Source organism: Ochotona curzoniae, unplaced genomic scaffold, assembly GCF_017591425.1.
Source record: "Ochotona curzoniae isolate NIBS_2020 unplaced genomic scaffold, NIBS_Ocur_1.0 contig_2404, whole genome shotgun sequence".
Lineage (NCBI taxonomy): Eukaryota > Metazoa > Chordata > Mammalia > Lagomorpha > Ochotonidae > Ochotona > Ochotona curzoniae.
In genome coordinates, this window is record NW_024465451.1 from 11,008,589 (window position 1) to 11,021,279 (window position 12,691).

The 12,691-nt window shown below is 51.3% G+C and overlaps 1 protein-coding gene across 1 annotated transcript in view; it reads right to left on the minus strand.

The window, feature by feature from the left end:
* The window catches only part of HIVEP3 (HIVEP zinc finger 3), a 118,067-nt gene extending 106,603 nt beyond the window's left edge, over positions 1-11,464 (minus strand). Inside the window, exon 1 of the mRNA XM_040974310.1 lies at positions 11,315-11,464. The gene's annotated coding sequence lies outside the window, so the exon portion shown is untranslated. The remainder of the gene's footprint in view (positions 1-11,314) is intronic.
* Between the last annotated feature and the right edge of the window lie 1,227 nt (positions 11,465-12,691).

Consider the following 12,691-nt stretch of genomic DNA (forward strand, 5'->3'; position numbering starts at 1 on the left):
AGTCTATAGCAGGTAAGTCATCTTTGCCTCCTCAAATCCCCCCTCAGCAGGTAAAACCACTGCTCCCTGGGGGGCTGCTGGGTCTGTCCCCAGGCTGTGTCAAGGGACACAAAAGCCCAGTCAATAGTTTAACTTTCCTGTGTCAAGATGGGGTTAGACTAAGCATATCACACAAACCAATCCCCATTTGGACAGGGAAGGTCTTGTGTCAGAACCCAGAAGATAGCTCACAGCCCTTTGCAGTAAACACAAGGTATACATAGCATAGATACTCCATAAGCATTTGTGGCATCACTGCTGCTGGACACTGAGGCCAGCTCCAATTTCTCTCTACTACATGCAACAAGGAAATATCTTGTGCAGATGCATCTTTATGTAAAGTGGCTTGCCCATGGCTGAGATTTGCAGGTTCAATGCAATTCCATTTGGATTGAAGCTTGATCTTAATGTTTATTTAGATGCCCAGGCCTCTTTATTTTGGCCAACAGTAGACCCATCTCTGCTTTCCATTTTACATTTCACAACCCATAAACAAGACTATCTCCTCATTTTAATTTATGAGCTTTGTGTTTACACAGCAGGGTCCTCCTATGTTGATGGACCTGTTTATATACCTTTTGTATATTTTTTATCTTTTTTTTTTTAAAAAAAAGATTTATTTATTTTGACTTGAAAAGCCAATTTACAGAGAGGAAAGACACAGAGAGAAAGACCTTCCATCCTCTGGTTTACTCTCCAAATGGCTATAATGGCTGGAGCTCAGCTGATCCAAAGCCAGGGGCCAAGAGCTTCTTCCAGGTCTCCAATAGAGGGGCAGGGTATTATGGTTTTGGGACATCCTCTACTGCTTTCCCAGGCCATAAGTAGGGAGCTGAATGGGAAATGGAGCAGCCAGGACACAAAAAGGCACCCATATAAGATTCCAGCACTTGAAGGAGGAAGACTAGCCTGTTGAGCTGCAGTACCAGCCTTACACAATTTTGAAAGGCTGGCTATCTTTTTAATTCACTGATGGGATTCTAATAAAAATTCATGATTATCATGAAACATTCTGTGTGCCAGGCACCATTCTGGACTCTCCTACAAGCTTCAAGGCACAGAATCAAAGGCCTGGAGACAGCAGTTATAGCCCAAGTGGACAGCCAAGCCCTGGAGTCCTAGAGAGTGTGAGTCCCTTGTCTGAGGTCACATAGTCAGTGAGGCAGGCCAGTCTTGGAGACTAGCTGAATAACCGCTTTGATCTCAAAGGAGTTACTTCCCAAGCTGCCCTCAACAGTTTCCATCACTGAAGCTGTGAAGAGAGAGAATTCCCCGCTACACAACCCCTTCCTGTCAGTTCTTCTTTCCTTGATTTGCAGAGTCTCTAAGGAAACCTGGTTCTCACTAGGTGCCAGGTAAGGAAATGCAGGCTCAGCCCTGATGAGAATAGAGGCAGCCATGAAGTCGAATTGAACCTGCCCCTTGCTGGCACGATGCTCGGGAACAAGGCTAGAAGGACAGGTAAAGGTCAGGGAGAGGGAAGCCAAGGTGGGGCCCAGGCCCTGGAAGGCTTTATGGTGCAGGGTGGGCAGTTTGCAGGGTGCTGAAGTGAGTAACAGAAGCAGGTGGCAGATTGGGAACAGGAATTACGGATAAAGATATTTGCCACACAAAAAAGCACCCAACACCTGCCTTGGAGGCCCTCTCCCCGTCCTTACCTCCCCTGCCTGATGACTTTGGCAAGGCTCCTGGCACAAATGACCTCCACATTTAATGGCTTCAGCAACACAGATGTCTTATTTGAGGGTCCTGGGGGCCACTGGTCTGAAGCAGTTCCACATAGTAAGCACACCTGTATGTGTAAAAGTATTGGGAGCTTGCTTGTGGAAACCACAGTCAGCAAAAGGGTTTCTGGGCTTACAGAAGTTTTGAAAACCAATTTATGTATTTGAAACTTAAAAGTGTGTGTGCGTGTGTGTGTGTGAGAGAGAGAGAGAGAGAGAGAGAAGAGAGACAGATCCTCCATCCACTGGTTTACTCCCCTAAATGTTCATAACAGCCACAGGCTGGGCCAGGTTGAAGCCAGGAGCCAGGAACTCCACCTAGGTCTCGCACATGCAAGTTAGCAGATCAAGTACTTGAACCATCCTCTGCTGCTTCTCGAGTGCATTATCAGGAAGCTAGGTTGCAAGCAGAGAACTCAAAAATCGAGCCAGGCACTCTGACAGGTGACGCTGGCGTTGCAAGTGGCGGCTTCACTCTCTGTGCCCCAACTCCTGTCCCTGTGGTGAAATTTTTTTTCTTTTTTTTTTTTTTTTTTAATGAGACTCTGGGTCAGCTCCTAAAAATGTCAATGTCATGAGTGGGTTTCTGGGCTATAGCCACACAACTGCTTTCCTAAGCCTGGCACTTTGTCTCAATAGATGTGATAACACAGCACTCCTGTCTCCTGTGACTAGAACGTGCGTGTGTGTGTGTGCACGTGTGTGTACAGGGTTCATTTGCATCCCATTTGCCATGTCTTTGCTGAGAAAAAAAAGAGAAATGAATAAAATTGGGCAACTATGAGAAGATGGCATACTGAAATTTACAGGAAGAAACAAGTAGTAGAGTTATTGCCTCTTCTTTTCTTTTTGACCTCAGACAACTTAAATTTCTACTAAAACATTTTTCTATGAAACTTTCCTCTAGCTCTTGTATCTGTATACACGTGTGTGTATGCAGATACATACGTGTTCTTTTTATTTGTTCTTTGACGAACACCAGAAGGTTGCTCACAAAACTCAGTTCTGTGTACACACACTCTTTCACAATATCCGCACACACACATGCACATGGATTTCCAATGCACTTTGGCATATTGAAGGCTCTGTGAAGTCCTGCAGCAGAAGGCCTTCAACTTACCCCTCATAGACTTGGTCTCAGAACTGTCATTTTTTTCAGCAACATGTTTTCACCTCTCCTGGCCCTCGCTTTATTGCACAAGATCAGACCCAGCTTCAGATAAAGAGCTCAGCTGGACACACACACATTCTGCCCTTGGAAACGCCAAGTACCACTTCCTAATAGACCTAGGTTGATGGCTTCCTGCCCACATGGACTCCTTTGGCTTGTTGTATTGTAGGGAGCCACCAAAAGCCTGCACGCGTGGACAAGAACGTGTGGGGCAGCCACAGGCTCCCAGAAACCAACTGGGCTGTGAATCTCCCAGCCGCAGCAGGCTGAGCTGGGCCTGTTGGGGACCTGGGCACAAGGGTTTTCAGCTGATGGATTCCCCAGACTCACCTAGGCCAAGTCACTTAATTTATGAATGGGAAATCAGGAGCCAGCTTCAGACTTCCTTGGCTCTCCTGCAGGGAGAGCTCTCTCTCTCTCTCTCTCTCTGTCTCTCTCTGTCTCTTTCTCTCCATTCTCTCTGCCCTGTCCAGGTGCCAGTGAAAGGCCTTCCCATTTCCGGGGCTCTGTTCTCACACTTGGCACCTCCCCCTTCCCAGACAACACAATTCCTGTGCTCCTAGAATGGAGCTGCACCTGTGAAAGAAGGTTCCATCTGTCTGTTACAGCATGGAGTTAACATGAGTGGGAGGAATTTCACCAAATATAAAATGTATACAAGGGACTTCAACAAGTTTGTGGGGAAAAAAATGGAATGAAACACCCAAGTGTATTCTGGTGCATAAAAATATCTGAAACCTATACCTCATTTTTTCATATTAGGTATTTTCTATGCATTATGAAAAAAAGTTTTAAAGTTTTTTTTTTTTTTTTTAGACCAGAGAGATAGTGTTCCCATCTGCTTGTTCACTCCCCAATTGCCTGCAACAGTCAAAGGTGGGCTAGGCCCAAGAAAGGAGCCAGAAGCTTCCAGGTCTATCACATCGGTGACAGGGACCTCAGCACATGGGTTATCTTCCACTTTCTTTCCAGGCACATCAGCAAGGAGCTGGATTAGAAGCAAATCAACCCGGATTTGAACTGGAGCTCCAGTAGGAGTGCCTGGCATTGAAGCAGGTGGCTTAATTCTTAGATCCATAATGCCAGTCCCTCAGGGATCTTGACTACTAAGCTAAATGCCCAATTCCTATGAGAACATATTTTCAGCAAAATAAACTCATATTTTACAGTTTTTATTAAGTGTACTATTTACTTCTTTTTATTTATTGTAAAGGCAGAGAGGCAAAGAGACCAATTTTCTATCTTCTGGTTCCCTTCCCAAATGCCTCTGACAGACGGAACTGGGTCACATCCAAGTCAGGAGCCTGGAACTTGATCCAGCTCTCCCACGGAGCTGTTGGAACAAGAGACTAAGCCAGGAGCTGCTGCCTCCCAGAATGTGCATCAGCAGGAAGCTGGATTGAATGTGCATCTCAAACCCAGGCATCCTGATAGAAGACACAGACATGCCACGCAGTGTCTTTGCCTTGTACCCAACGCCTATCCCAACTCACTTTTAATCACATTTTCCACGAACTTTCAAAAGTACTCTTGTACCTGCTTCATTCTAAGCACATCTGAAGTTCAACAGCGACACCTTGTCAGGGGGCATTCCTCCCTACTAGTGGTTACAGGCATTGGTTCACGGTTTTGCTGCTTTCACACGGGCAGCTGGAGGTCACACACTTGAGAATGAACTGTAGGAACAGGGGTTTAGATCCTCCATGATCCTCCGTGGCCTCCCTAATTCACCCTGAGAGGCCCAACTGGAGCATATGTGGATACATGGGACCATCTGTGAACAAACTTTTCATGGTGGAACAATACCAGGTAGACAGAAAAGTGGCAGTGATCCAAGAGTCCCCATATATTTTTTGATCCATCCCTTTCACATGTCCTTCAAGCATAACAAGCTGTACTTGTCAACAACAAGAAGTTGCTCTTTTAGTTTCAGAACTGCAAACTGCACTGGTGCCTCCCCAGCTTCTCCACTGTGGGCTTATTTTCTGTCCCGGGATTCCCTGGAGAAGTAAAGCCAGAGCTCAGCCTACCTCCACCCCACTACAGCTCACTGCTGTTCTTATTAGCCTCATGGGAACAGTGGCCATGATGAAGGTGCTTTGTTCTGTTTGCAGGGCAAGGCGGCCCAGAGCAGTCTCACTGATTCAGTGGTGCTAACTTCAAATGAGGCTTCCCTAGACCTCCCTGGACCCCAGAAAGGTGATTCTCCTGTATCAGTCTATCCAGGTCTACACCCCTTCAAGGCCATGCTCATGCTCCACCACCTCCAGATACCTTTCAAGACCACCAGTCACTCCTGCATCTGGACATTCCCTAAGAGCCCCCTCTGCTGCCTTCTCCTCTGGGGTACTCAGCTCCTTCAGCACAGGACACCTGCCAGGCTCTTTGGTTCATGGCCTGCCTCCTCTCCTGGTTTGGGTCACTTGTGTATCCCTGTGCCCAGGGCTGCCCCCAACACTTGCCAAGTGCCTGGCCCATGGGTTTAGTGAACAAATGGCTGGATGTTTGGTTTCACTCAGTTATCTCATGGCCTCCATCCTGGGAGCCTGAAAACAGCCTTTCACATACAAGCACATTGTGGAATTCAAATAAGCACAATCTATCTGCAAGATCACTAACTCAGAGCCTTCTGGGTCTTCTTTAAGCAAGAAAAAAAGCAAAAACACAAACAAGGGTAATGCCTTTCTTTTAATTTAATTTAATGCCACTAATGTCCCTCCTCCTGCATCCTCTTCCAGGAGTGGCTCTGCCAATTAGAAACCACAGTCTCTTCCTCGCCCAGAACCTGTCTGCAGGCCTCGCCACACAATCGATTTCACTGGAACCCGGGCTAGGGAGAGCTAGTGAAATCCCCACACTCAGCCAGTCGGCTCAGTGCCTGCACAGTGGAGACCCACAGGCTTCTCGGGGCAGGAAGAAACCCAGGGGATCCCACAGGCTCAGCTGCAGAGGGAGACACTGAGGATTACTCAGGGGAGCAGCTGACAGATGCAATGCAAAGACTTTGCTGTTGGCCTAGGAACAAAACCCAGGGTCTCTTTCAGACCAGATCCTTCCATGGCTGGGGGACTACATCCCCCTGCCTACTTGTCACCCATGAGTGTATGCTAACTGTGCTGCACCAATCTCACTGCCTGTACCTGTACTTGAACTGAGGGCAACCGTGGCATGAGTGGATTCTCCAAAGGCAGCAATATGCAAACGAGCAGAGCTACAAGCCAGAGAGAAAAAAAGGAAACAGGAGGAGCTTGGGTTGTAAGCCAGGGATGTTAACACTCATCTTAAGCTAGCTCTCATGGTGTCCTGTGACAAAGGTGTTATAACCACATTTTGTAAGAGAGGAAGAGAAAACAGAGAGCTCAGACATTTGGCCAATCACACAGCAAGTGGCAGAATCAGCATGAGTTGAATTCCTGTGAGCTACGGAGCCCTTGATCTCTCTGCCGAGCTATGGTATCAAGCACCCTGCAACCTAGATGGTTCTCCAGAGAGGCAACCAAGGGCTCTTCTAGGATGACCCCATTTTAGACATGAGGAGACTGAGAGTTGAAAGGAAAATGCAATTTGCCCGTGGTCATGTGGCTGGTGGAAGCACACAGCCTCTGTCTCCTAAGGCTTAGCCCAGAGCTGAGTCCCAAAAGAGCTCAACCCACAGCTGAACACACGAATGAACTGCACAGAAGGATGAGAAGGTCTGCCTTCTGAGGTGTTTACCTCCCAACTGCCTCATGTGTGGTCCTCCAGGTGGACCAGGTGGGCTCCAGCCTGTGCCCAATACAGACCTGCAAGCCCCATGACCCTGTCTAAGCCTGTTGGGCTATGTGGGCAGTGATGGACCTGGTCCCCAGTCATGTCCTCAGCTCCTCCCCTGATTATCACAAGAAATACATCCTCTTCCCCAAAGGCTGGGCCAATTTGCCCACTTCAGAGATCCTGTTGGTAGCAGCCAATTCACAACACATGCTATGGTTTTTATCATCACCATGAATTCCAAAGCATAACAACTGTTCCAGGCATGCATGTGGAATGACATATCTGACTTGGGCGGTGTCCTGTGCTCCAATTCAGTCTGCTTGAAGGTCAGGGTGGGCACTCCCACTGGCAGGTGAGGCAGCTGAGGCTTAAGGGAAGGGGAGGGGACTTGGATGAGGTACAAGACTTGGGAGATGCAGATGCAGATCTGCGGAATTCCTTGACTCCTGCACCCACTGGGCAGCTGCTGTGGGCCCAGAACAAGGCCAGGAGAAGCCAGAGCTCAGGACAGACAGAAAAGGGAGAGGCCAATGCAAGGCCTACCTGGTTTCTTGAGCACCAGCCAGGCAGCCTTCTCATTCTTGGTTGGGACATCTAGCACTTGGGCATTCCTCCCTGTGCTTGGGTGCCACCCCTAGGAGCTCTGAATCACACACAAATTCTTCAGTCAAACCTTCAGGCAACGGCCACATTCACCCCCTGGCTCACAACCACTCCTCCCAGGAGACCATTTTTCTCCCATTTCTCACCTTCTTCTGGAAGATTCCAAAAATGTTTCTTAATCAATTCCTCTGTTGTTGAAAGCCAGACTCAGAATCCTTGAAACCTCACACTTGTAGAATTCTCAGCAAGGCAATACTAATGTTGAGCACCCACACATGGGGTGTGCAGAATTGCCTTTATCACAGCAATCATTCCCAAACAGTGTGATACTGGATATGGGCCAACTATGAGCACAGCATTGAGACCTACAATGGCAGAGCTTGAGTCCTATGAGCAACTTCAGGCAAACCAACTCAATATTAGTTATTAAAAGCAAACTCAGAACCCCACGTTGGGAAGACTGGGGATAGATGAGTAGATAAAAAAAAGTTATGAGCACACTTTGCTGTGAATCTCCAATGACTACTCCTGCCACCTGGGTGTCATTTACTGGAAGGAATCCAAGGGAGGCCCTGGCCAGAGTCATTACCGTGCTCTCGGGACTTCCGGCCTCTACAGCCAAGTAAACCCTTCTTTGTTGATCACCTTGCCCAGCCTTCACAGCAGTAACAGAAAGCAGACACGTGCACTGAGGAAGCAGGGGGCTCAGGATGAAGAGGTGGTCCCTGGTGAGCCTGCAGCATCTCTGTGAGTCCCCTCCCCCTCCACTTGGCAGATGAGCCCACGGAGTGAAGGGAATGAGAGGGGAGAGTGCTCTGCTGCTGATCAAGGCTCACATAGATGCATGACATCATGGTTATTAATAATGGAAGCCACGCTGCAAATTCCTGATCTTTCCAGATGGACCACCTGGGCTGTTATGAACCTCCCTTAAGCACAGCACTGGCTTAGAGGGGCCCTAGGAGCCCAGCATGCTCCTCCTTTCCAGGGGAGAGGGCAGGCAAGATGGAGAGATCTGTCTGGCTCAGTAGAGCCCAGCATGTAGTAGCTGCAATCTTAGCAGTTGAATCAGGATGATATTCGGCCTTGGACTCAGCACTAGCAGGTGCCCCTCTAGAGTGGCAATAGAGCTGGTGCATCCTCAAGAGTGGCCTCTGTGTGTCCCCTGAGTCCACCTCATTCCTGCTACCAGTCTTTTGTACCTGCTCTCCTGCCCAAATCTTCCTTTCCCAAAGCTTCCCGTGTCTATCACTTCCTTGTGATTCAGACTCAGGGTCATGTCAGTTCCTGAGAGCACTCTCTGGGCCCTGTTGCTCTTTGACCTTGCCCACGGCACAGTTTTAGCTTGAGTTTGTCCATGATGAGCATCACTATTTAGCTTTGTCTTGTCCAGTGCTATTCACCCTCTCCTCTCTCTCTTCCTGCTGGCATGCAAATCCCCCTGACACAGCCTCAGACCCCAAGGAATTCAGCAAGCATGCTCAGTGAAGCCTTGCTTGCTGGCCCAAGTTGCAGCCATCCTGATAGCTGGCAGCCTCTCACACAATAAAGGCTTACTGAACCTGTCCTTGATGCCAGGCATTCAACAGGGTGCTGCAATCTTTGCCCTCACTGCTCTCACGACTCATTAAAACAACACAGAAGCAGCTAGAGAAGCAGCTGCTCCATCAGGTGTGAGAAAACGGCAGCAGTGGATCTGTCTCAGCAACCATGGCAGTGAGTGGAAGAAACTGGGAGATGCTGAGGCAGTGCAGCGCTGGATTGGCCATTCGAGGGTTTCCTGCATGCTCAGTGTTCAAGGCAGTGAGTTAGTGCCCCATGAACATAGGAATGGGGACATGTCCATTGCCACAAGTGTCTCTCGGTTGCAACCTAACCCACGAAAGGATGGATATGTGTGTGAGAGAGTGTAGGAGAGAAAGTGTGAGTGTAAACAAGTTTACATGATCAAGTGTGTATGCTTGGGTGGATGAGTACATATGTACAAATGGATGGGTGTAACAGCATGCAAAGAAGCATGTGTGTATGTGTGTGCATGTGTGTATAAGGACACAGGCTCTAGTGTGGGGGCATATGTGAAGGTTTCTAACAGTTCCCATGACCATGTGCAGAAGCAGATGTGTGTGTAGGGGTGCATGTGTGCAGATATATGTGAATGTGTGCACAGCTAAGTGTGTTGGCCTGTGAGATTGTGTAGGAGTAGGTGTGTGATGTGCATGTAGAAGTGTGTGTGTGTGTGTGTGTGTGATGACTGTGATACCATTATAGAGCTCTTCCCTGGAGTTCAACGTGTCGTTAAACGCTACATGCTGAAGTTCCAGGAACAAGTGATGCCCAGTGGGCACATGATCACCGCTTCATTCATTCAGTAATCAGTCATTGAATCTATGTTTTCCAAACACATCTACATGGTATCTGCTGAAGCAGCAAAGCTGGTTTCCAGAGGGGCTCTGCAGGTAACTCAAGGAGCCCAGAGCACTGGAGGGCAGCTGATCTAGGATCAGGTTCACTAGTGTCTCCCTTACTACAGGTGGGTCTTGGGCCATTGCTTACCCATGTGTTCTGCTCTCCCTCTGCTAACAGAAGGCAACTAGAACTCAGCTCTCAGGGTTTGGCTGCCACCATGCAACAGCACATGGTGACGCACCGGGGAGCTCCTGAAGGCCTGTTTCCTGTGTTATCTTCACAAGGGCCCTGCAGCTCATGAGAGAGATACTGGGTTCCAGGAAGTTCAATAGGGTCTTCTGCTGCAGGACTTCTCAGAGCCTTTAACTTGCCAATGTGGACTGGAATCAGCCAACAGAGAGGTCCAAGAGGGTGCAGAATTTGCCAAACGTCACTGTTGAACAGGAGAGTCCGTGCTGTGTGCTAGCTTTGAGAACCAAAGCTCCAGGGGCATGTTTTGAGAAAGTTGCTGACAGGCACACGACACACTATTTAATGCTTTTTTTTTTTTTTTAATGATGGGACCACAACTTAGTGTTCTAAGCCACACAATCTAGCCCTGATACATAGCAGCTCAGAAAACACCCACACCTCAGAAACTGGCCCAGCCACCAGTATTCACATTCACAAAATCAGATCTTAAGTTTCCTCCAAGGACACCCAGCTGGAATGAGATTAAGAAGTCACCTGCCTGGAGCCACTAACTGATGGATCCAGAACTTGGGTCTGTCAGCTCCCTTGCCACCTTAGTCAAATGTTCAACACATTATGCTGCCACAGGAAACATTACAGCCACTGTGTGGAGACCCCTGGAGGATGGCCAGGCTGTTGCCACCTGCACCTATTTGGCAGTCATCACCATTGCTGTGGGAAGCCCAAGCACCTGCGCTGGTTAGAGGGCTTGGGGAGTATATTCCCAGAAATGCCCATGGAGCAAAATGCCCATGGAGACACCCAGTGGCCACACCCTCCCTACATGGCAAGGACAGCCCCCCTAAGGCTGCACCCTCAGGGTCAGGTGCTGTCCCGCACGGGAAAGGGGGTGAAAGAACCAGAGCAACTCTGGTCCCACTCAGTGTCGCCTCTGACAGTCAGAGACCTCCCCTGGCCTCTGCTGGGTAGAAAGAGCTGCTGGGGCTGAGAGACCTACAGGCACCAACCTGGAGTGCGGGTCCCACTGAATGGAGAGCAGGAGGCGAGAGATAGGATCCAGTGAGGATCTGCGCTGGAGCCGGGAGACTGTGCTCGCCCAAGGCTAATGGGGCAGTGCCCAGCGGGAGTGAATGAGACAAGCCTTGTGAACGCGGGAACGCCCGTGTCACCCTAGGGTGGTGACAGAAGTAGTGTCGAGAAACGCTAACGAAGAGATGTGTGTCAGGCAACCCCGCCTGCCAAGGAGCTCCGGTCACAAACACCTCGGGTCTTGGGAGTTGGCACCGACGCGCTGCTGCACATGCGCCCGCACCCAGCCCTCTCCACCAGCCCAGCTCCCGCCAGTCCCTCGGCCGCTAGCGCGCTCCGCGGTGCCCAGCTCCAGGGCTGCCAGGCCGCGGCGGGGCGCTGGGCGCTCGCTGCTTACCTGCGGGCGGCCGCCGCTCCGCTGCTCCGGGCAGGGCTGCGCCGCGCCGCGCCGCGTTGCGCCGGGCTCGGCTGCGCAGCGCCGGACTGGGCTGCGCGCCCGGCCTCCGCGAGGTTCGGCAGCGCCCGCGCGCTCGGCTCCGCCCGGCTCGGCTCCGCCCGGCGGTGCCCCGGGCGCTCGCTGGCGGCCCACGCGGCGCGGGGTGGGCGCCGGCGGCAGGCGCGGCTCCGGGCCGCCCCGCGGCCGCTTGGAAGCTCCTTATTTGGGCAGTGATGTCAGGGGAAGTCGCAGGGGCTGGACCACCCACTTCTTTCCATTCACTCCCCAGAGTTTCCTGTCGCCGAGCTTGGGGACCCCGTCGTCTGCCCGGACAGTCGCTCCTGCCCACCTGGCCTCGCTGCCCGCTGTCCTGGGATGCCCGGGCGGCTGGGGTCACGGTGGGGCCGGGGCGCTGTCGACGGCTGGCGCGGGAGGGTCTCTAGGTCTGGGGAATCCCGGCTCCCAGCCGCCGCCGACAGGGTCTGCGCCGCTGCCTCCTCGGTGACAGGCCGTATCACTCCGGGCGCCGCCCCAGCTCCCGCGCTGTCATTTCCTCTAGGGCCCTCCGGGGAGGGCAGTCAGGGAAACCCCGGTCGCCGCGGCGGAGGCCCTGTCGCGCGGCGCCACACACGGGCCGCACCCAGGCTCGGCTGGCCGTCCAATCGGGTCCGCAAAGTGCGCTCCCGCCGCTTCCCTCCCAGGTGCCAGTCCCGCTCCGGAAAGCCCGCTCCTCCTCAGGCGGGAATATGCTTTATTTATTTATTTTTAAAATTAGTTTATTTATTTATGTTTTCTTTTTCTGTATAGACTGGGATTCGAGCGCTGTGCGGGGCGGGCCTGCCAGGGTCTCCCAAGGCCATACTGGGGTGCAGAGCACTCTGGGGCTTCCCGCAGGTTTGACTACCAGAAGCCACTGGATGCCAGGGCTCTGGGTCTGGGTCCCTAGGGTCCCCTGCACTTGAGCCAGCCCCCATGAAGGTCCCCGGGGGTTTGCAGAACCCGCTCACCTCTGCTGGTAGAGGAGCCTGGATTTGGCTGACGCCAGCCCTGGCCTTTCTGTCCTGGAGATTACAGAACTGGAGGCCAGGGCTGCAGTGAGGCACATAAGTGCCAGGATGCAAGATGTTAGCAGGCAGCCCCTCTCCAGAGTGGAGTTGGAGTTACTCCCCTCCCCCACCCCTGGTGCCTGACCAGGCTTCAGGCTGTCTCAGGCTCAGTCTACTCAAACTCACCTAGGGCTCATAGGAGAAGGCTGTGACTTCTTACAGCAACCTTACACTCCTCCCCTCTACGCTCTACTTCAGAGCCAGAGCAGAGCAGTCTGGCCTCTCCCACACT